The sequence below is a fragment of the Dermacentor silvarum genome, chromosome 1, assembly GCF_013339745.2.
Source record: "Dermacentor silvarum isolate Dsil-2018 chromosome 1, BIME_Dsil_1.4, whole genome shotgun sequence".
In the NCBI taxonomy this organism is placed as follows: Eukaryota; Metazoa; Arthropoda; class Arachnida; order Ixodida; family Ixodidae; genus Dermacentor; species Dermacentor silvarum.
Genome location: NC_051154.1, coordinates 33119640 through 33143181, shown reverse-complemented (window position 1 = coordinate 33143181; position 23542 = coordinate 33119640).

The following is a 23542-nucleotide window of genomic DNA, read 5'->3' as shown; positions in this document are numbered from 1 at the left end:
CATCATTGCAATAACAGCTGTGTGTGCTCTGGTTGAACTCAACTGTCACAAAATTGCTCCACTAGTGCAGCAACTCCACATCTACTTCAGTATTCCATACATGGTAATACGAGATCTGTCTGCAAAGTAACAGAACTGGTATCACTGAAAATTTGTTTATACACCGAATGATAAACTGCAAGGTGCCCCCTAAGGTAATCCCCTGCAGTCTAACCCACTTTTCTATTCCTTTCTGCCATGCCTCTATGTAGTGATAGAAGGATTCTTGTTGGATAATCCACACTGACTGCTTTATGGCCCTTTTCATCGCCTCCACGTCTTCAAAACAAGCGTCCTTGATAAACACCTTCAACTTGGGGAATAACAAAAAGTCCCAGGGGGGCAAGATCAAGGGTTTAGGTGGGTTGTTTCAGAATGGCAATGTTCCTTTTGGCCAGGAACTGCCAGATGCTGAAGCTGTTATGACTTGGTGCTTTGCCCTGAAGCAGCAGCAACATTTGTTGTGCCACAACTCGGACCTCTCCTCGCGCAATGTGCTAGGGTTGGTAATATTGATGGACAATTGATTACTCGATTATAAGTATCCCGTAAAACGATTAATCTTCCATCTATGTCCACCTTTCATTTAATCAACTTAATCAATTAGACCTGTTCGATTAATTCTTTTGAGAGTTTGACAGGAGTAGGGCAACAATTATGAAAGCGGAGCACGAGCAGTGACCGGCTGTGGTAGAGCGACTGTCGACATTTTCCGAGTCCCACGTGATGCCGAGCCCAAGTGCTTCCCCTCTCTTCACCAACACAGCACATGACACCATGCCACACGAAGCTGGAGGCTTGTTCTCGCCATTCAAGGCATACTATGGCAATCCAGTCATTGATCATTGTACCATTCCCAGTCCACTAAAGACATGGCACAGCAGGCACGCCAGTTCGGAGCATGTCTGACATAACGATGAAGTTCATGTCAATTCCAGCAAATTATAGCGTCTGAGCGTCTATTCTCGCATTCTGGTTGTGTGGCCATTCAAAGAAGGTGTCGGCTTCACCCAAGCATCCCAGCCGATTGACATTCCTTCGCTTAGAAAAGAGCATGTGGTTTAAAATCCTAAATCAGTCATTTTCTTTTCTCTGTGCATGTTGTAATTTCTTGCATATTGTAGTTGAACTCCACCTCACACTTTTGCCATTTTTCTTGTTTCTTGTTCACTGTACTATACAGGGATTCACTAGAGCCATGTATCTTATTTAATTCTGCACTAAGTGCCATTTTATAACCTACAGTGTATAACGTAAGTCGCGGGAGTTGTAAAAATCCGCGCTATAAGCGGTACCGCGTTATAACCAAAGCATGCTTTTTGTTCGGCTTTTGCTTATGCCAAACGGGCAACCCACCATTCAAACACAATTTATTACATATTTCACCGACGCACACATGCAGCACAATCGCAACACAGCACAGAAACCAAGTTCCCCTAACAAGTGCGGCATCAGCGGACGAATGCTGTTGTTTTCGTCTGGAGACGCGCACGCCCACGCTCCCACTCCTGAAAAAAAAAAAAAAAAGAGTGCGTCATCGTTCTCCCTCGCACTCCGCACACGCTGCTTGGACGCTGCTATCTAGTTCACTCTGGACGCTGGTGAAAACACGCGCCCTCCTTCCTCCAAAGTCTCCCGCCCTTCTCCTCTTTGTTTCGCTTTTCGCCGCTGGTCTCCACGCGCGCGCCCACGCTCCCACTCCTGGAAAAAAAACAAAAAAAAAACGGAAAATTGCTGTATGCTGTCTGTGCGAGTGAAAGCGCGCTAGGGACACGTGCTTTCACGGAGAGCGAACGTACGGCGGAAAGCAAACGCGACGACTCTCGTCGTGCGGAAGGCCGTGGGGGGATGGGAGGGAGGGAAGGGAGGCGACGTTTAGCTGCGGCACTCAATGCGTGCGACCGGGCGCAAGGGGAACTGGCGACTCAATCCCCCACACGAAAGGAGGAAAGCGCGAAGGCAGCGCGGGAGGGAGGGGGTGCGGCTTTCTCTGCAAGCCACTGCGTACCTTGCGCGGCTGAGGGCTGTCGCGCGCACCGTATCTTGAAAGCGATCTCCACACGGCTGACCTTTTTATGCGTTGTGCCTTTCGCTGCTCAGTTTCCGTTCAAGCGATAGACCGCACGAACTTTCGCTCGCTGCTCCTGCCGCCTTTGCACACGCCTGCGTTTTTACAGTGCTTGTCTGCGGTCGTCGAGTGCGATCTATTCATGTTTGCTTGTGTGCGCCGACACCATGCTTGTTAATTCAGTTAGTAAGCGGATGTGGCCATGTTTATACAGGCGATAAAACTACTATCCTTACTCCGTATACTCTACGTACTAGTAAATTTGCTCGATGGGGGCCAAATGCGAAAACACCCGTGTACTTAGATTTAGAAGAACCCCAGGTGGTCCAAATTTCTGGAGTCCCGCACTACGGCGTGCCTCATAATCAGATCGTGGTTTTGGCACGTAAAACCCCATAATTTATTTATTATTTTTTTTTTGTAAATTTGCTTCGCCTTTCGGGGTAAACTGCGACTTCTTGTTACGCCGCGGGTCTCCACGCACGCGCCCGCGCTCCCACTTCTCCGCGTATGCGCGCCCGGCAACCGTGCGGCCGTGCTCAACGCCTCCTAGAAAAGGCCGTGCTCCGTGCGCCGATTTCATAGTCGCGCGCTTAAAAGAACCGCGCTATAACCGGTATTCTGCTTCGCGCGCCTACGCAATAAACGGTCCGCCATTGAGTTCTATGGGAGATTTATCGGTGGTCAAAAAAACCCACGCTATAACCGGTCCCGCGCTAAAAGCGGTTGCGTTATAAGTGGTCTGCACTGTATATTGTTGATCTTTTCAAAAGCCATTGGTGCCAACTATATTTACTATTTAACAAATTAAAGATTATTATTTATCAAACGTTTATACACTTGTATTTCTAACTTGGTTCCACCTCTCAAACATTAAAATGGGGTCCTACAAAAGTAGATAACTGTGTTTCAACCTTTTTATAGGTGTCCGGCAAAGATTTCTATTAATCAACCAATTGATGAGAAACCCTGCATCGAAAGTGATTAATTCATTAAAGGTTAGAATGATGAATGATTAGTCGATCAAATAAAAAAAATAATCGATCATACCTACAATGTGCCGTGCAAATGCCGCAATATCTTTTTGTAGACTTGCTGGTTGATTGTCCGTCATTGTGGCAAGAATTTCGCTGTGGACAATGCCTCTCGCAATAGACAGACTTGGACTGTCTTGATTTCTTTGGTCTCGGCGACGTCGGAGACTTCTACCGACAGTTCCAGTGCTTGAATTCTGGGTCATACTAAAAAATTCGGCAGAATTAACTCTTCTCACAATGACTCTCGACGGTAATGAGTTTAGCATTGAATCAATATAGCAACACAACTTATTGCCACCGTCGAAATGAGTTCTGTATGAGGCGTGTACTGCAGCAAGAGTCGACTCCTTTGCACTTCCCTAAGAGCATTCAGCGCCATATTTAGCGCCGCCTGCGCATGGCCTCCGAAATGCATGACGAATGCAGAGAAATACGTCATGCGGAAATCGGGCTCTTCTCTGGAGGAGGAAATAAACTTTATTGAATATGAGGGGAGGTTGGAGCCGAGATGAAACTGAGGGGGCTAGGGTGGCGTCCAGCTGGCCGCAACCTTCGCCACCCAGTCCGCCAGCCTGACCTAATTGGGTTTGTGGGGTAGTGGATTTTAGTTTTTTGCTTGCGAAAGCAAGTCGACGGTGGCGCCCCTAGAAAGTCCACGTTGAAGCTTTCAGGTCGGGCGCGCGCCGCCGGCGACTGCGGCTGCGCAGAGTGACTTTCAACATGGCTCTGAGGCGGAAAAAAAAATATAAAGAAGTGAAAGCGCGCGCTATCATCGTCCAATCGGAGATACGGGAGAGAGAGAAGCGGCGTTGATCAAAGGATGGCGGTACTTTTCTTATATAGGGACTTTACATAGAATATGAACGTTGCGCCATCTAGTGGCGCTGCCAAGATGTTCGTGCGTGGCCTCCGATGCGAGAAGCGTGTCGCAAAGGTGCCTGCGAACGCTAAGAATCGTTCCCTCACTTGCCGCACACCCAGTGACCAAAGTTGGCGGGAGGTTCACTGAATAGCGGCACGTGCCTCGTGCATTCGCAGACCAGCTCGCTAAAGCGTTAGGGGTAAATACGTTCATTGAAAAACGGCACATGCCTAGTGAATTTGTGGTGCAGCCTCCTCAAGCGCCGGGTCCTTGAACCCTTGTGACGAGGGTTCGATTCCGCTCAGCATCAGAGATATATAAGGGATCTTTTGTCATTGTAGAGCGGCAGCATACCAAAATTGGCGTCAAAGACGTTCATTGAAGACCAGCACAGACCGAGTGACACATACACGTGCTCCAAGTCGGCGTCAAGGAGTTTCATTGAGTAGCAGTACCTATATACCCAGGCCCTCATCTACAATGACCCATGTCGTCGCTGAAGAGCAGCACATATTTGTGCATATTGCCACATACTCAGTGACCGAAGTTGGTCCGACGGTTGGTTTCGAACCCTATTCAACTCAACCCAGCAGCACGGTGTGCTACCCAAGTGACCCAGGTAGGTGGGAAAATGGTTGGATACAAACATACAGTTAAACCTCAATATAACGAAGCCAGTGAAGTTGACAATTTGCTTCGTTATATCGAAATTTCGTTATATTGAGGTTCTACCTTTTATGCGAATAAGTTCAGTCGCCGATGGATTTTTCTGACACGGAAGGTGTCATGAAATTTTTCGCATTATCGGGCAATTGGAAAAAGCAATTTCAATGAGAAGAAAATTGATTTTGTTGAATTTGAAAGTCGACGATATCTAATTACATCGGCAGTACGAAGCGAAGCCAGCCACGATTTCGCGTCCACTCCACCCCTACGACTGATTGCTATATATATAGTGTCGCCCGCAGTGGGACAACGCTATCGTGAAAAGTGCCAGCAGCGAAGAGCGAATGCTTCGTCTGCCTCTCGCTTAATTAACGCGTCTCCGAAACTCGAGATTATCCAACGCGCGGGAAGACAGCGCACATGTCACGCCATCTCGGCACGCCCACTCTTTGCACACGCGGCAGATTACCTCTAAAGCAGGTCGCACGGAATGTGTGTGCGCTCAGCCGCGCTGACAGCCACGCGCAGCCACGGCTGCGCTAGAAAGGGAGCTGTTGCGACAGTCCGAAGTCCAAGCGGCCACGAAGGTTCCATGTATGGTGCCGTGCCAGGTGCCGATAGGAGGAGATATCCAGGGAGATTAGAAAACTGTTTTATATACAAATGTACATTTGGTATTTTACAAGAAGGGCTCCATGATATTGGAGCCGTCTACATGCTCACATCTTTGCATGTTGTAGCGTTTACATCTCCGAGCGTTCTCTACATGGTCGAGCGTCTCTACATGGTCGAGCGTCCTCACAACACTCAAGTCCCGCTGTTTTATCCCTTTCGTTTCCCTCTTTCACTCGACGAGGGAATACACTGTAGTTCTTTTAGCCAATCACCATCTTGGACCAGGTCGCCATATCCCGAACATGATGTGCCATCGTTTCCCGTCGGGCTCCGCCTCCAATCTTGCCTGGTCGCCCCCGAACACAGGCAGCGGTTGACACCTTGGGAACCGAACGTTGATGTGGCTCCCACGGGATTGCTAGACGCTGGCCCTTTTCAAGAGTCGCCTCTCCGTAGCGGTCAGTTCGCGGAAGCCACCACTTCCAGGGAGGGTGGTGGCTGTTGTCTCGAAAGGGGCTCCAGGTTGGCGCGTCGCAGTCGGCGCCGGGCCTCGTCGTAGTTCGGGCGGCGCTGGTAATTCACGGAAACGCATCAAAGGGCGACGTTGCCGTTTAGCGACGCATGAGGCAGCCTGGAGACTAACTGCTCATCCATCCGTCCCAGGTGACACTTCCCGGCGCGAGAACCGACAACCGTGAAGAACACTTGATAGCTTCCCCGTCTATCAATGAGGCCTCCTTTATCCCGAAGGACCGCCAGACACAACAGAGCTGATCGCCAACCTGCACGTCACTTATTACCCCCCCCCCCCCCGCCCACCTTTTTTTGCGCGGGCCCTTGATCGCATTACCGGGAGCGAGCTTCCCCCCCCCCCCCCCCCCCCGACTCCCTAGCCCTTACTTGCGCGGGAAAACTACGCCCATCAAGACACCATCCTTCTCGGCTCACTGTCGCACGCTTTCACACTTACAGCGCGCCGGGCGTGATAGGATCTCGTCGCACTTGGACTTCATACAGAACATGACGCTGCTGCGCTTCAACGGTCGCTCTTGGTCGCGCGATTTATTAGGTGCGTTCACAAGCAGCCGCTTATAACTTCACTATCTGCGTCCGCGGAAGTTTCCATTTATGGTCTCGGTATTCTTTCGAAGCGGCAGTAAAATTTTGTAATATTGAAATAATGTATGGACATCCGTAATTCATTATGCTGAGGTTCTAAATGCATGTGTTCTATGGACAAAAAGTTATAGTTAAATACACTCGAACCTTGTTATAACGAAGTAAGGGGAAGCCGAAATTACTTCGTTACATCCATTATTTATTTATATCGAATATTTCTTTACACCAAGACTGCAGTATATACTCAGTGGTGTGCGCAACTTTAAACATGCAGACTACGGATCCGCGGCCTACCGAATCACTACGCAGCCGCGTATGCAATGAAATTTTAATTTTAAAAAATACTCTCTAGCGTGTGCAACACGCGACATTTTAGCACCTGACGCAACAGCCTTCCCGATAGCGTCCTTATGTTCCAATGTGATGCAATTTCGCTTCCGCTTTCTATACTGGAGTCTGGACTTGCTCATATTGTCGTGAAACCCGCGAAACGGCGACGTGGTCGACGGCAACAGCTAGCACGTTGCGATGTGAACGAAGTCCGTCGTGTTCGAGCAGCACGTGGCACACAACACGGTGCACCGACTACGCAAATGGGGCGGTGTTCTCGGGCGACATCCATGGCTTTTGGAGATAGTTTCACTGTCGTGTGATGTCGCGAAACCGTGGAAGTGTACGGCGGACATAGCATGGCACAGCACCAGAAAGGGGCGATCCCGTGGGCGCTGCCATGTTTGATCACGTGGTGACGCGTCCATTGCTTGCCTCCGTGTTTACAATGGATGTGCATGAAGCCCGGTGCGGCTCAGGAAACCTCTGTTTCGGGAGATATCGTAGACGCTGACGGGGTGGTCGACACAAAGCTTTGACCACAGCTTCAGAGGACATGTAAAAGCGCTTTCGAAGCTCATCAAGCTCTGTCCAAACGGCGGGAGCAGCGTATATGGTGCTTGTTCTAAAAACGAGGCTAAAAATGTATTCCAGCTTTCCGCTTTGGTATTGAATCAGGATCAGTGTGCTTTGCTCTTCATTCTTCATTTGGCAAATACTTAGAAGCAGCGGCTTGTCACGTTTCTGACTCAGTGAAGTTCGTCGGAGTGGTCGCTACCTGATTATTTTCTGCCTAAACGCTCGCGGGTGTGCTCAGTTGCAATAGATTTGTCCTTGCTGTACACAAGGCTTGGAACGTAGCTGCTCTGTTCATTGTAATAGCTTGTAGCAAATATGTAGTATCGCTAGTAACTCGCTTACTCCTGTGAACCGTCACGAAACATTTAGCTTCGACCATTCGTGGGCTCTCGGTGTAGTAAAAAATAAGAAATTATAGGGTTTTACGAGCCAAAACCACGACCTGATTATGAGGCACGCCGTACTAGCATAGGCGGAAAGTTGTCATTTTTACGGGGGGGGGGGGGGGGGGGAAGGGTAACAGTGAGCCGAAAAGGATGGCGGCTTGTTGACCACTGTATCTTCCCACGCGCTCAATATTCGGGTTAGTTGTAGGTCACGTAATCAAACGCGAATGGGAAGGAGAGCGCGCGTCTTCTGCTCTAGCCCTGCCGCAGCTGTGAATGACTGTGCGCGGCTGTCGCTTATGGGGCCCGCGTGCCATATCTAATTGTAGGTAATCATTGGTGGGTGCAAGGATAAAGGGCGACCAGGGATGGCTGCTAACTTCATGCGTGCTGTCTTCCTTGCCGGACTGTCTTTCCACGCCTCTATAGTGTTGCAGAGTTAAGAGACAGAGGTCATTGCAAATCACTGACAGAGGCCGTCAGTAGTGGACATAAAAATAGGCAGATAATGATGATGAATCTAATTTTCGGAGTTGCGGTGAATCGCGCGGCTGTACGAACCGTTTGCCTCCGTTGCTGGCGTTCTTCATAATGCTCGCGTTGTGAAAGCGAGTGCTCGAGGTCATCCAGTGAGGTATTTACAGGTTTACATGGTCCGTGCATTACACTATGCTTCCTATTTTAATTTTAGGTGAATGTTTACTACAATTTATATGGCCTTGCAAATAGAAATCGCCATATTATCACCTTTCAATGGATACCTTCGCACTGTGGTGTGATAGGGAACGAGCAGGCAGACGCTTAAGCGAAAGCTGCTTCAAATAATGCGACTGAAGTACGCATTCCATTCTCACGGACAGACACAAATGCCCTACTTCGTTGCGTAATACGCAATTGTACGTTGCAGCACTGGACCCAACCAGATCATCAACACAAGCGAGTGCATAAATGGGGCCCAGAAACGACATACCGCATTCCTCACAAGCTCAAAAGAAGCCAATCAAGCATCGTGCACCGGATACGCCTTGGTGCCGCATTCACGAATCGTTACAGACATATGATTGGTTGCAGTGGCATTAGCCCCAATTGTGAATACTGCCAGGTACCAGAAACACTTGACCATATATATTTGCGTTTGGCCCGCGTACGCGCAAGAACGACAGAAACTGGTCTCTTCAATTGCATAAGTCCATAAGAGGCCCCTATCAGACTAGTTTCTTTTAGGTCCTTGGCCCAATGCAAACAGCGCAGCCATGATAACCAGTGCCGCTTTAGTGTTTCTACAAGCCACTGGGCTAGACGCACGGCTTTAGAGATGCCACAACGTTGTAAAATTGTACATACACACCTCCTCCTCTTATCATTATCATCCATCAGCCCTTTTCCTCCCCGTCCCTTCTCCCCAGTGTAGAGTAGCAGGCCAGAGCAAGTTACAGCTCGATCAGGCCGACCTCTCTGCCTTTCTGTAAATAAATTTCTCTCTCATATGGCCACTATAACTAACGTATAGACTCGTGTAAGGGCTGCACTTTTATGTCGCGGTTTTGACGGGCCCTTCATGGGACCGGGCCATTTGACCTCATTTTTCCAACTACGAGTATGAAATCCGCCGTAAACCTCCGCGATCCGGGATCATTTCCGCGATCTAATGCATTTCTCTCGACATCCAGTAGCGACGCGCGAAAGTACGCTGCGCGCGACAATGCGCTGTTGAGCCCGATCAGAATCAGCGTACGGAACGCGATTGCTTCTCGGTTGGATGTCTTTTTTTTTTTTTTTTTTTTTTTTTTTAATATTGGCGGTCAAGTTGTGGGTGCGGCCCTTACACGGGTGCGATCCACGGATTTACACGTTAAGAATCTTATTTCGTGTAATTGTCTTCTGCTTCGCTAACACTAATACTCAGGCGGGGATTTATGAAGGGGGGGTCCGGATCTCCTGACCCCCCCCCCCCCCCCCCTCGCATTTCGCATCGCCCCTTGCTGACAGGGTGATAGCCAGGCCCAGTCGCAAAAAGTGTGGCTACCAGCATTCTTCAAAATTATTTTTGCAATACCAGTGGTAGCAGCTATGTAGAAGCTCACAAGCTTAGCTGTTTTCCGTAGGGGTGTGGTGTCGTGAAGTTGCCGTAGTTATTTTTTCTCATGAACACCTTGGACCTCCGAGGGGACGTCCGAGGCAAACGAGGGGACGTACCTTTTGTCAAGCACGTACATTTCCGTGCGAGCGCCTTCGCGCCTGATTAACTTGATCCCCCTCGGAGTGTCATCGGTTGCCTTTTACCGTTACCTGGAAAAGACAGGGGTGCGGCGTGGCGCGTTCACGCCGGAGAAAGAAAGCTAACAAAGCGGAGAGGAGTCGACGCAGCAATGTGAATACAGACAACGTGGATATAGACAGCGAAAGTGGGACCGTGCAAAAGGAGAACTTGTGCGTCGCATAACCATGAGTCCGAAGAAGAACGTCACCGTCTGCAGTCGCTCACGCCGGATAAACTTCAGGTGATGATGATGATGATGATTTAATGGCATCCCCTCTGAAACGGGGCGGTTACAAATAGTCATCTAGCCTGCTTGATTTAATCAGGTATGCTCTACATGTTTTACAGCGAAGCTTTTATATGCCTAGGCAAAACGTCCGTGCGTGCCCAGGAGGGTCCACTGCAGGAACCAGTGTGCATGCGCGAAAAATAAATAAATAAATAAAATAACCCGAGTTGGATAGGAGTTAGGAGCAAGAGGACAGGGAATGTCTGGGTCTTTCACCTCGGAGTTGCACGTGTTGGCGTCTGCTCGGCGCCACCGCCGACTGCAACGATATCCCGCAGGCACACTGAGCGCTGTGGGCGGTGCTTTTTCGTCGTCTGCTACCGTCGGCTGGCGCGCTTCGGATCGTCGCGAAGCAAGCAGCTCGCGTAATTCGTGTTTAATAGCAGCCAGCTGGAAGGAAAGTGACTGTATAGATTTGTAATCAGATAAATGCCCTAAATATCAGCAGCATTGACATTGCCGTCTTTTGTTCACCTTCTCGTTTCATAAAGATTTGCCCGCTTCAAAACTTTTTTTACTGTGCTCGTCGATTCCAATGATTGAACGATAGCGCGTGTGATAGCTCTTTATAAAGTAATATGTTCTTTAAAGACATCTGTGGATTCTTTGTTCAGCCTGCGCACTCCAGCGACTCGATTATGCATTAGTGCAAGTGAGATGGACACTACACACGGAGAAATATTCCTTAATATACCTGTACCACAAAGAGACGTCCATAAAACAAAATAATCACGTTGGTCTTGGGAGTTGAAAAGGCAAAAATACCTGCGAGTTAATATTTTGCATCGTCTAATTTTCTTTCAGCTTTGCAACGGCTGGCTGTCAGTGTGTGACCATGCAGTCACCAGCCAACACTAACAGTGGACCGCTCTGTACATACGCCTTCGCAGCGTCGGCGTGGAGCGCACACGCGCCAAGTGTGAGGGAGCAAAAGGAAATGGAAGTTAGGGAACAAGTTTGTATGGGTGTTCTGTGAGGGAACGTCTTGTTCTTTCGCAGCGTGGGTGTGACGTAGCGCAGCCTGCGGGGAGTGCGCACGCGCCAAGTGTGAGGGAGCCAGGGGAGAAGGAACGTCTGGCTGCGCGGTTGGTGACGTCGTTCCTCTCTCGCAGCGGTTCGCGTGCGGGTCATTCTCCCTCCGACATCGCAATGGTACAGCCACGTTATATATAATTCTAGCCAGCATAGCCACATGTCGTGCGTTCTCCCGAGGAGCAGCTCGCGTACGAAGAACGGCGCCGCGAACAGCGCTGGGAGTCCGCCCGCCGCCGCCGTGCCGCCAACGCGAAACGTGTCCGTGTTTTCGTTGCTCGGTATAAAGGGGCGCGTAAAGTGACACATAATTGCGTAACACAGTTCAGAAACATTTAATGTACCCGCCTGATAAACCGTAAGATAAACACCGCAGCCGCTCCTTTTCAGCTTCGCTGGTCAACCATCTCCATATGATGTAAGGGCCGAACGTTTTTTACAGCGAAAGCTGTATATGGCTAGGCGAAACGAAAAACCGTTCGCCACATGTTTCGATAAAGGTCTCCATTGGCTGCGCCATCAGTTACGTCGTTCTCTACGTCGCACCCAAGTGCGCGCGCCATTGGCAGAGCCGCTAGTGACGTCGTTCCAAGTGCCGCTCGAGAAACTCCCGCCGAAAGCGGGCGTTGTCCCCGGCGAACGCGTTCCCGCCATTGCCACGTTGATGCTGCTCTGCCCGCAACGCCGCCTCCTAGGCTCGCCGTTGTCGCATGCGTTCGATATCTCGAGTTAGCTCGGCGTCGTGGTTAGCAGGATCCGACCGCCATTGACGCTGGCGTTCCACTAGAAACACAAACACGTAACCAATAATTAAGAAACGCTTCAATACAGCGTCGGGATTAACCCACTGCTAAACACCGGGGCCGCACGTTTCAGCTTCGCTGGTTAACCATCTGTATACGGAGTGCTTGGGCGTCTTTTTAAGCGAAGCTTTATAGGCTCACAAGTGTCGGCGGTGGCGGTGGTGTCACGCCGAAAAGTGGGCCGATCCTGGTGATAGTGCAGAAAGAATCCAAGCTCAATGGCACATAACCCGGTTGGCTCGGGGACCTGTAACGCGCCCTTGAACAACCCTTGTCGCACGTGGGACCCAAAGGGACAAGATCTCCAGCCCTACCCCTGTCGAGAAAATGAGGGTAAGCGAAGCTTGTCGTCCGATTCTAGCGTGAGGGCTTCCGAAGCCCAGGCGAAACGTCAGCGAAGAGCCGCGGACCCCGAGTTGCGGGAGCGCGATGTTGAGCCCAAACTTCAGCGAAGAGCCGCCAACCCTGAGTTTAGGGTAAACGAAGCGGAACGCCTGCGACAGCGTCGCCTTGCCACAAGCTTCACTTACCCACATTTTCTCGACAGGGGAAGGGCTGGTGATTTTTTTCTCTAGCATTTCTGTATACCTCCTCATTAATCCTTTTCCTTTTTTTCCCCAAAATCTACCTGGTACCGCTACGTATAAGTGCAAGAGATCCGGTCGCATCAATTTCTTCTCTGCTTTTTTTCCACCAGTACTCTAAACGTCTCTTGCTTATCTCGGATGCTGACCGGTTGACGGTTGCGTCCACTTAAAACCCAAGCGCTTCTGGAAGGTGTACGTTACCTACGGTTCTCACTGGGTGAATCCCTTCGCATTCCATTATAGATGTGCTGAGTGGTCTCTGGATTATGGCTGCAGCATCCACATGCCTAATCTAGTTCCGAATATCACCCCCCACCCCCCGGGAAAATTCCGGAGGGTGTTCGAGCCCCCTCTTCAAGTGAAAGAGGGAAACGAATGGGATAAAAAGCGGGACTTGAGTGTTTTGGGACGCTCGGAGATGTAAACGCTAGAACATGCAAATTTGTTAGCATGTAGACGGCTCCAATATCATGGAACCCTTCTTGTAAAATACCACATGTAATTTTGTATATATAACCGTTTTCTGATCTCACTGGACCTCTCCTTCTCCCGGCACCTGGCACAGCACCATCCATGGAACCTTCGAGGCCGCTCGGACCTCGCAACACCGTGAACTTGGACACATATTCATTCCATTCCTTAATATGACAGTCACTAATTTTGCAGCCAACTACTGCAGACGTCTTCAATCCACCGCTCCACATTTTGCAGCATGAATGGAGCACAGTGCGTGAGCGAACACCCAGTTGCATTTCCGACAGCTGATTGCACGGAAACAGGGCAGAAGTACAGTGGCTAGCAGAAGCGGTAATGGTTTCGTATTCGCGCGCTTTGGCCGAGGCAACGTATGGCACGCCGCCTAAAGCGCCATCTAGTTTCTCGAGAACAAACTGCTCCGCGGAGAGCGTCAATACGCAGGCGCGTGAAAGCGAAACTATCTGAACCGCAGCTCTCTTGTAGCTCCGCTGTCAGAGTTAGCTCTATGACCCCGTTTACATAAACCCAACGCGGGCGGGTCGAGTCAGGAATCGGGCTGACCGAGCCGGATGTGACCGCGTTTGCATGAACTCGCTTCTGACGAGTCCCCCCCCCCCCCCCCCCCCGTTTCAGTATGAAAAACTTATTTAGTATGAAAAACTTATTTTTTCTCGCTCGTATTTCAAACGTAAAATTTTGCACGGAGGCTCCTCTATATCTGCGTTATCTTACACTAGGCTTTTTACACAGTCCAAAATTTCATTGCAGTTGGACTTCACGATGGCCACAATGCTCCCCTGTTTCTTCATTACACTAGTTGTAATTTTCACTGCATTAAAAGCAGTCTTAATCACTGGTCCTACAGGTAAGCATAAAATCCCACCTTGCGTAGCCCAGCCATGTCACTTTGCGGGACTGCGTCTTAGGGTACTGACTGGTTTGCTGATCCCAAGAATTGCTTTTTCATGGATGTAGCAACATGATAACATCTGAAAATGCTTGAACCAACATAAACTTTGCTATGCATACACCAGTCAATGGGAGAAAAAATTAAGTTCATGCTCATACTAAAAGTGCTTCTACAGTCCACCACAAATGACAAGCACTGTTGGGACTCGGGTAGCGTTTAGGCCTGTGATCCTTCAGCCAAAGGGATGAGTACGTCCGGGAGTAAGAGCGACAGCAAAAAAGAGGGTTTATTCTACATATTTACAGTGGCTCCAAATATGGAAGCCCACTCCCTGGGGGAGCACTTTGAAAGTCTGAGCTCACTACATGCCTGAGAACACGTCAGGACACCCCACTGCACTCGAGGTGTCTCCTTATAAAACAGTGGTCTTCCCTATAGTTGACCCGACTAGGGAATCTGATGACTATGGTGCGGCCAATCAGAGGGGTCGTATTGTTTACAGAACTCCGCCTCCAATGTTGCACCTTCCAAGCAAGGACGAGACAATCTGGAAACAGGGGATTCACACTCCTTCTACGAAAGTCGTCTCCTTGGTTGCTATCTCTCAGTGACGTTCGTCGTGCCAGGGTCGGAAGAGTGACCTTCGCGCTGGTCCCCGCTTCCACGAAAGGTTGTGGTCGATTCGTGAGCTTCTTTGTCATCGCGTCCCAGCCGGTGTCGCGCCGCGTCGCCGGGTAGGCGGCCGCTGATGAAGGGGGTGGCATCGGGGGAAACACACAAACGATGCGCACTGCCGATTTGGGGCGCTTGTTTGCCCGTCAACGTCAGTGTCGGGCACTGTCGCCGTCTGGGCGACGCTGATGAAAGGGCCTGCCTCGATGGGAAACAAAGAATGCGCCCGGCCGATTCGGGACGCAACAGCACCGAGTATTGGCCCTAATAATGTAACGTGCGGCTGGACGACTGCAAAGTGATGCATATTCACTACTTCTGCATGGGCCCTTCTCACACATGCTGCAAAAGTGCATATGCAATGAGCACAAATTTCATTTAGTCAAGACTTCAATATCACTGCAGTGAGAAATGAGAAGATTGCGATAAAATATACATACCCGTCTATGGAAGCATTAAAGGGCCCCTATAAACCACCTCAGATATTTTTTGAACATTTCAAGTAAACACGCGCATCGAGTTCAGAATGCCGTCACGATCAACGATGCCAAACGCTGCAGCGCTACTACCATAGTGTTATGCACCGCGTCACATAAAAAAAAAAAAATATCACAGCATATCCACGGGGTGAAGATGAGTGGGCGAAGCTCCTGAGGGAATAATCGGATCTCCCGCTTAAGGGGACGCTAGCACAAACACGTTAGAAACGTGCAGTACTCTCTAGTAAGGGGGAGCGGCCACAGCGTCTTACGCAGCCATTTACACATGCTGGAACGTGCACCGCGTTTGCCGACGCCATCACATGACTGCTGAGAGAGTATACCCCCCGTATTCATAAACGCTCCTCGACTTGAACTTGACTTGCCACCGCTTTGGGCAGCGCGTTCGAAACGCGTTGAAGGTAAGGCGGAGAGGCCACAGCGTCTTACACCAGCTTCTTCACGGGCCGTAACGCGCTAGCACAAACGCGTTAGAAACGCGGCCTTTCGTTAATGTTGGGTATTTATTGCCATCGTGGTGCGTGTGTCCATGTCCGCTTCGTGGCGTAGTGGGCTAACGCCGCGCGCTCGGAAGCGAGGGGTCCCTGGTTCGATTCCGCGCTACGGACACAACTTCGGAATTTTTTTGCTCATTTTTCTCAGACTGGTTACACACTACTACTACGACGACGGGGACGAACGGGTGCCGCTATAAGGAGCTTCGCCCCTAAAGAAGAAAAAAAAAAATGCCGTCTTCCTCTTCTGGCCTTTCCGGTATCACGCAGCGGTCGTCACGATGTCACCAGGGTGCATCTGGCCAATATGACTAGTAAAGGAGGCATTGATCTGGCGATGTCAACCGCGGTGACGATGTTGATTGGTCGAAATAGAACATATACGAATCCCGGTTAGTCTGCTAGCAGGTACGCGCGCTCCCTGCCCTTCCTCGTCGTGTTGCTCGCTTGTGCGCACTTGCGAATAGCCCGCTACGCAAGTGCCAAATTGGGCTGCGATCGCGCAAACAGCTCGCTTTCCGCACGTTCGGTTTGACTGCTACGTCACAATGTGGGAAATCTGCGGTACCGTCCCGCTGTCTCTGACGGCCGCTGACGCAATCACAATTCTGACCAATCCAGAGAGGGCAAGCGAAGGAACGGAAAAGCGAGCTGGGGCTCTATTCTGGACACGCATGGCGGCTGCACGGCCGCCATTATCCGCCATCTTGGCTGTCCAGAGGTCACGTGTTTCGAAATTTGTGCCAGGAAACGGAAGTTTTGCAAAATGCAATTTTGCGTTTTCGTCAGAATGACGAAGCGTGACGTGGAGCTGCAAGTTTTATAGACTAATACTTTCTTGCGGGCCTTGGCACCTGTATTGGGACTTTAGTGTTTTAAAAAGAAATTGGACGGTAGCGTGCAGAAGCTCGTGCAATGCATCTGCAATTTCGCGAATATGTGGTGGCGTTCCAAGATAGCCGGCATGTCAGCTTGTTCATTGGCTGAAGGAATATCCCGTGAGGAGCGTCACAGGAAGGGCCGTTTCGTAAACGTCAATTTGACGTTGCGTGACGTTGGGCTGGGCCGCCATTGCAGATATTTTCCGCAATAATTTGTGGTGCGACGAGCCGCGCGAATTATGGTAATGAGCGGCCATATGCAATGGCAGTGGAGAGGCATGCGTATCGCCGCATTTTCCCTGTCATTTCGGGCCATAAAAATATTTTGTTCACAACGCGTGCTCATAGCATTTGCATCGCTCTCGGGTGGTGTTGGCATTTGTGTTTTGCACCATCATTTTTTATTAAAAACACGTTTATTTGAAATAATATTGGTTGAAACTAGCAAACTTTCTGCGACATTTTGCACTTTTCACTATTGCGTTTGTATTGTAATCAATATTAATGACTTTTCGCGTCATCAAAGGCTATGACAACGGTGACCTTTTAATTTATAAAAAGAAATGTACGCAAGATGGCACCTTGAAGTTTCCTCTCGCGGTGCGAGTAAGCAGCAAAGTGCACAAGAGATGGCAGTGCCGGCGTTTGCGTCGCTCAAGCGGATACCTGTGGCGCGCGCAACGCTATCGATGATATTCGGCCGCTTCTCAGCCAGACTAGTCGGGCTGATTGCGGTTCACGAGATCGCGATAACGCGGCCTAGAGCGTGCGCTGATCATCACTGGCAGGTCGCGTATGTTGTCTCAAGGTAGAAAGCAAGCGCGTGGGCGCCAATATACGATGACTCATTCAGTTTCCCGAGGACACGCATCCTAGCTAATGAAGCAGACGACAGCCTGCACGCATGCAGACGACGGAAGCGAGAAACGATTTTGATGGAATAATCGTACGCGTTGAGCTAGCTGCTTTATTTTTACTGGGGAGGAAAACTGTTTTGCTTTATCAACCCCGCTATGTTCAATGCCTACATTACAGTTTCTTAGGCGAAACGTCAAATTTGCGTCACGTTACGAAATCAAATCGGGGTTATCGGCGCCATTTTGTAAGCGTCGCGCGTACGTCACGCTTCGAAGAGAATGGCGGAATGTCCAGAATAGCGGCTCTGTTTGCGCGATCGCACCCCTGGTCACGTTACAACACAGTCGTGCTTAGCGGTCTGATTAGCTGCGCAAACTGAGTCCGACGGTGTTGGCCTTTCTACACGTGCGCGCAACACAGGGTCCATAGCGGCACGCTTCGTATGAGCACGGGCCGGCACGGTAGCAATGGCGGGTAGCCGAGAAGCGCCGAGTCGCGGCTAAGGCCCGTCCACGTTACCGGCACGGTAACTCGCCGCACGCCGTTTGCCATTCGCGGGCCGCCGTTCGATGGTGGTTTTGCTCGCGAACGGCGAGATTTCCTTGCCGTCGAGAGGATGAGACCGAGACCCATTTGTGCTGCAGCCCCACCGCCGCTGATCGCTCGACGGCGCCGATATCGTCGCTAGGCCTTTTCCGGTTCACTTCAAAGCTAAAGCGGACGGCGCTTCGGAATGAGTTACCGACGCTCACAAGCCGCAATATTTTATTGCGATAGCAATTGTATGGTCACTCCAAGCGCACTTTTGCCGTCGCCGTGATGTTCTGTATAAAGTCCAACGGTGTTAAATCGTCGCCGCGCGCTGTGTGTGCGAGTGAAAGCGTACGAGGGTGAGCCGGCAACCGCAGCTTAATCTCGCGCACGCTATTTTGTTTTGTACACTCTAGTTGTGTTTTTGCGGTACGATGGAAGACACAATTAACTCTTCTGAAGGAGTATTTGCCTCTCCAAAAGAAGTAGCTACCATTAAGTGTGCAAGTGCCTGGCACGATTTGTAGCAAAGAAGAGGCTGACGACGGCGACGATCGTGAGGGTACGTGCCGTATGTTGAAGGCGGCGTCAGCTCCCGACCTGGATAGCATGCACCTTCTCCTTTTAAATGAATTGTGCGAGCTGGAGAAAACAAAAAAATTGTTGATGAAGCTCCTGAGCCACAGGCGCTGGTGGGTACGCTCTGTTAAAAACATCATTGAAACTGGTAAGCGACATTGCTCCGCTGAGCTTCCAACACGCGGTAAAACAGGAAAGTGCCTATTTCGACGGCGCTTGCTGTTACGTCACGTTGCTCCGCCCACATCGCGCCGATCGCTGCGACTACGGTGGCTAGATCCACCGTAGCTGCGACTCAGCGACGGAAATTCCAACATGTTGGAATCCCGTCGCGGAGAGCCTGCGACGTCGCGGCGGTCGCTGAGCGACGGAATTCGCTGTGTGAAAATCGCGCCATGTGAAACGGCCTTATCTTGAAAGCGATCTCCAGACGGCTCTGACCGTTGAAGGGATAGACCGCACGAACCTTCGCTCGCTGCGGCGGCCGCGCTCGTTCCCGCCAGCGTGTCTACTAATTTGCTATCGCAATTAATGCTTCGCCTTTCGGGCGAAACTGCGACATTTTCTTATCGTTGTTACCGCTCTTCGCAATAATTGTACACAGATAAGGCAAATACGCTGATATTAGCGGTGCCGTCAGCTGCGATGGGAGCACAGCCGAGCCGGTCGTCTCCCGTCGGTAGGCGTGCACTGCAGCTGAGCTCGACAAGTATCGGAGCTCTCGTTCATGTTTAACGTTTGACAGTGGATATCGTTTTATTTCGATAGCAATTATATGGACACTTCAACCGGATTTCTGCCGTCGGCGTCGCCGTGAGGTTCCGTATAGATTCCAAGGGCTATAAAAGAGTTTTAGCTGAGCGCTTGCTGTCCGCTCCGCTCAGACCGGCATATGCTAGCAAATGCCAAACATCCGCTTAGCGGGAACGCTATTGCGCTTGCGCACAACGCTCATACCGGCAGCGGCACGAAGACAGCATCCCTCGCTCCGCTACAAAGCCGACTGAGCGGAGCGTGACAGCGTGTCTACTTGGCCTCTTCGTCGCTTTGCAGCTGAGTTGATAGCGCGTCGCTCGCGTCTCGGCAAGACGCGCTTATCAAATGCGAAATCTACGCAGTCCCCTGCAGTATCTCTGAGCGTGAAATCTGAGCGTAAGCAGCGATCTGCTAAAACTGTCTAAAAATCGTCGCCGCGCACCGTATGCGCGAGTGAAAGCGCGCGGGGGACGCGCGCTATCACGGAGAGACAACGCACGGCGGAAAGCAAACGCGATTGTCGCGCGAAAGGCCGTGGGGATATGGGGAGGAGGGAGGCGGGGCGACGCTGTGCTACGGCACCAAATGCTTATCTTGCAACCCAGCGCAAGGGGAACTGGCAACGCAATCTCCCACGCGAAAGAAAAAAAAAAGCGGGGAGGCAGCGCGGGAGGGAGGGGGGAGGGAGCAGCTTCGACTCTGCCAACAAATACGCTTGCACTGGCTGTGGTGGCCGTCGCCCGCGCCGTCTCTTATCTCCACACGGCTCTGACCGTTGTACGCGCCGTGCATTCGCCTCTCAGTTTCTGTTGAAGCGATAGACCGCACGATTCTTCGCCCGCTGCAGCGGCTGCGCTTGCTGCCAGCGCTTTGACAGTCGTTGTCTGCGGTCATTCAGTGTGATCTATTAATGTTTGCTTGTGCGCGATGACACCACGCTTGTCAATTCAGTTAGAAAGCGAATTTGTCCAAGTTTATGCGGCCGATAAAACTACTCTACTATCCCTACTCCGAATAGCTCTCTACCAATTTGCTATCGCAATTGATGCTTCGCCTTTCAGGCAAAACTGCGACATTTTTTTCATAAAATGCACAATTTATGCATCACTTTATCTGGCCGAAATTATTTTGCTTGGAACAGAAGCTGCAGCCGATGTTTGCGTCGCCGGTGGCGGAGGCGCGCAGCTTCGCGGTCGTTGATTGGCCCGTTGATCGTGCTGCGGGCGGTGCGCTGGCCGAACTGCCGTCTACTTTGGACACCTCTCGCGCGGCAGACGTTCTACGGCACTGGAGGCCGGTTTGCCATCGGCATATTTGCCGCTATCGTGGACGTGCCTTAACCAGAAGTGGACAGTGTTTAGAGAAGCACGTTGGCGATGACGTATGTCACGTGACATTTGGAGGAGCACTCGGCGAGGAGGAGAGTAGCGAAGAGCGAAACGAGCGAGGGCCGTGTTTCGATCATCAAACGCCTGTAACTCTGCTATTACGGCTCCATTTCGAAAAATTCTCGCGGCTACGTGTTTGTTGTAGACTAGTGCACAACTGCAACACCACAACTAAATTTCGACCTCTGGGTAGTTTAGGGGCCCTTAAAATGGAAATAGAAAAATTTGTTACATCGACGCTGATGTGACATCTCTTCATGCGCTAAAGGCACCCCCCCCCCCCCCCCCCCCCATGCGTACATGGTACCCTGTTACACTCTGACTTGTCCTAAAGCAATCCTTCCTTAGAATTGGCAGCCAACTACACCATATAGTGTTCATGCCGGAGTTGAGCATGAAAGTTGCACAAAACACTCAGCCAGCAAGGTGGAATGCTCTTATCATATGCAAAAAGGCTTCACTTGTTTAATGCTGAAAAGCATGATGCACGTGCTTTTCAGTTTCTTACAGAAAACACTCAGACCAAGATAGTTATACTGTGACACCAATGACACCAGCTTTCCGAAACCTACCCATATTATATATATATATATACCCTCTGCTAACAATTTTCTATTTCTAGCTTTATGGCGAAAGCAATTATATCGACACTTCAGGGTAATTGTCGCGGTTGTCGTCGCCGTGATGTTCCGCATTAAATCTAAAAGCCATATACATGAGCGACCCTGTGGGTGCGGGAAAAAGCACATATCAGTCAGCCGAAAAGGATGGCGGCATGATGGCATTATTTCCCACGCGCTCAATATTCGGGTTAGTTGTAGGCCACGTAATCAAACGCGAATGGGAAGGAGAGCACGCGTCTCCTCTAGCCCTGCCGTAGCTGTGAATGACTGTGCGCGGCTGACGCTTATGGGGCCCGCGTGCCATATCTAATTGTTGGTAATCATTGGTGGGTGCAAGGATAGAGGACGACCAGGGATGGCTGCTAACTTCATGCGCGCTGTCTTCCTTGCCGGGCTGGCTTTCTGCGCCCCTAGTGTTGTAGAGTTAAGAGACAGAGGTCATCGCAGATCCCTTACGGAGGCCGTCAGTTGTCGACATACAAATAGGCAGATGATGATGAATCTAATTTTCAGAGTTGCGGTGAATAGCGCGGCTGTACGAACCATTTGCCTCCGCTGCCGGCGTTCTTCACAATGCTTGCGTTGTGAAAGCGAGTGCTCGAGGTCATCCAGTGAGGTCTTTACAGGTTTACATGGTCCGTGCTTACTATGTCCACTATGCTTACTATTTTAATTTTAGGTGAATGTTTACTACAATTTATATGGCCACTATAACTAACGTATAGACTCGTGTAAGGGCCACACTTTTCTGTCGCGATTTTGACGAGCCTTTCATGGGACCGGGCCATTTGACCTCATTTTTCTAACTACGATTATGAAATCCACCGTAAACATCCGCGATCGCCTCCTCTCGACAACCAGTAGTGATGCGCGAAAGTTAGGGAGCCTACATGCAACGCCGGCGCTTGCATGTAGGCTCCCTAGCGAAAGTATGCTGCGCGCGACAATTCACTGTTGAGGCCGATCAGAATCAGCGTACGGAACGCGACCGCTTCTCGGTTGCGTGTCTTTTTTTTTTTTTTTTTTCCGTATTGGCTGTCAAGTTGGGGGTGCGCCCCTTACACGGGTGTGATCCTTACACGGATTTACACGGTAATAATCTTCCTTCGTGTAATTGTCTTCTGCTTCGCTATCACTAATACTGCTTCGCCTTCCCGTTCAAACTCCACCTTTTTTTTTTATTACTTTGAGTCCCGAGTATAAGCGCTGCTGCGCATGACTTCTAGACTTCTATTTATTCTGATATTGAGTGAATCCGGCTTGGCATCATTTCGGTTACTGAGTAAATTCTATATACAAGGTGTTTCAGCGAACAGTTTCCAAAATTTTTAAAGGTGGCCTGTGGCAGATAGTACAATTATAGTTCATGAGCTCGTCTACTCGAAGAGGCGGGCATTATTTGCACAAAAAATTGAAATACATAATCGACTAATTAACAAAATTAACCAATTAGGTTTTTAGCTAATTACCTTATGGTCCATGTTGCAATTTACAAATTCTAGCCGTGGTGTGCGGATCCACTTTGAACTAAATCTCAAGGTGACACCAGTGTCGAGATATTAATTCTCTAACTTTGCGTAGAAATACATTTGCGTGCCAGTCACTTTTTTAACAAAACGTCATTTTATGCATCAAAGCACAAAAGTATGAAAATAACAAATTATGGGATTTTACGTGCCAAAACCACGATCTGATTATGAGGCACACCGTAGTGGAGGACCCTGGAATAATTTAGACCACCTAGGATTCTTTAACGTGCACCTAAATCTACATATACGGGTGTTCTAGCATTTCGCCCCATCGAAATGCAGCCGCCGTGGCCATGATTTGATCCCTTGACCTCTTGCTTAGCAGTCCAACACCACAGCCACTAAACAACCACAGCGGATAAGCGCAAGAATAACTGGAACGCAAATGCATTTCTCCACAATGTTCGGGAATTAATATCTCGAAAGCGGTGCCATCCTGAGAATTAGTTCCTAGTGCATCCGCCTTGCGAACTCCATGGCTGGAATTTGTAAATTGCAACATTGGCCATAAGTTATTATGTTAAAAACCTAATTGGTGATTTTTTTAATTAGTCGATTATGCATTTCAATTTTTTGTGCAAGTAATGTCCACCTCTTCGAGTCGACCAGCTCATGAACTAGAATTGTGCTATCTGCCACAGGCAACCTTTAAAAAAATGTTTGAAAAAGTTT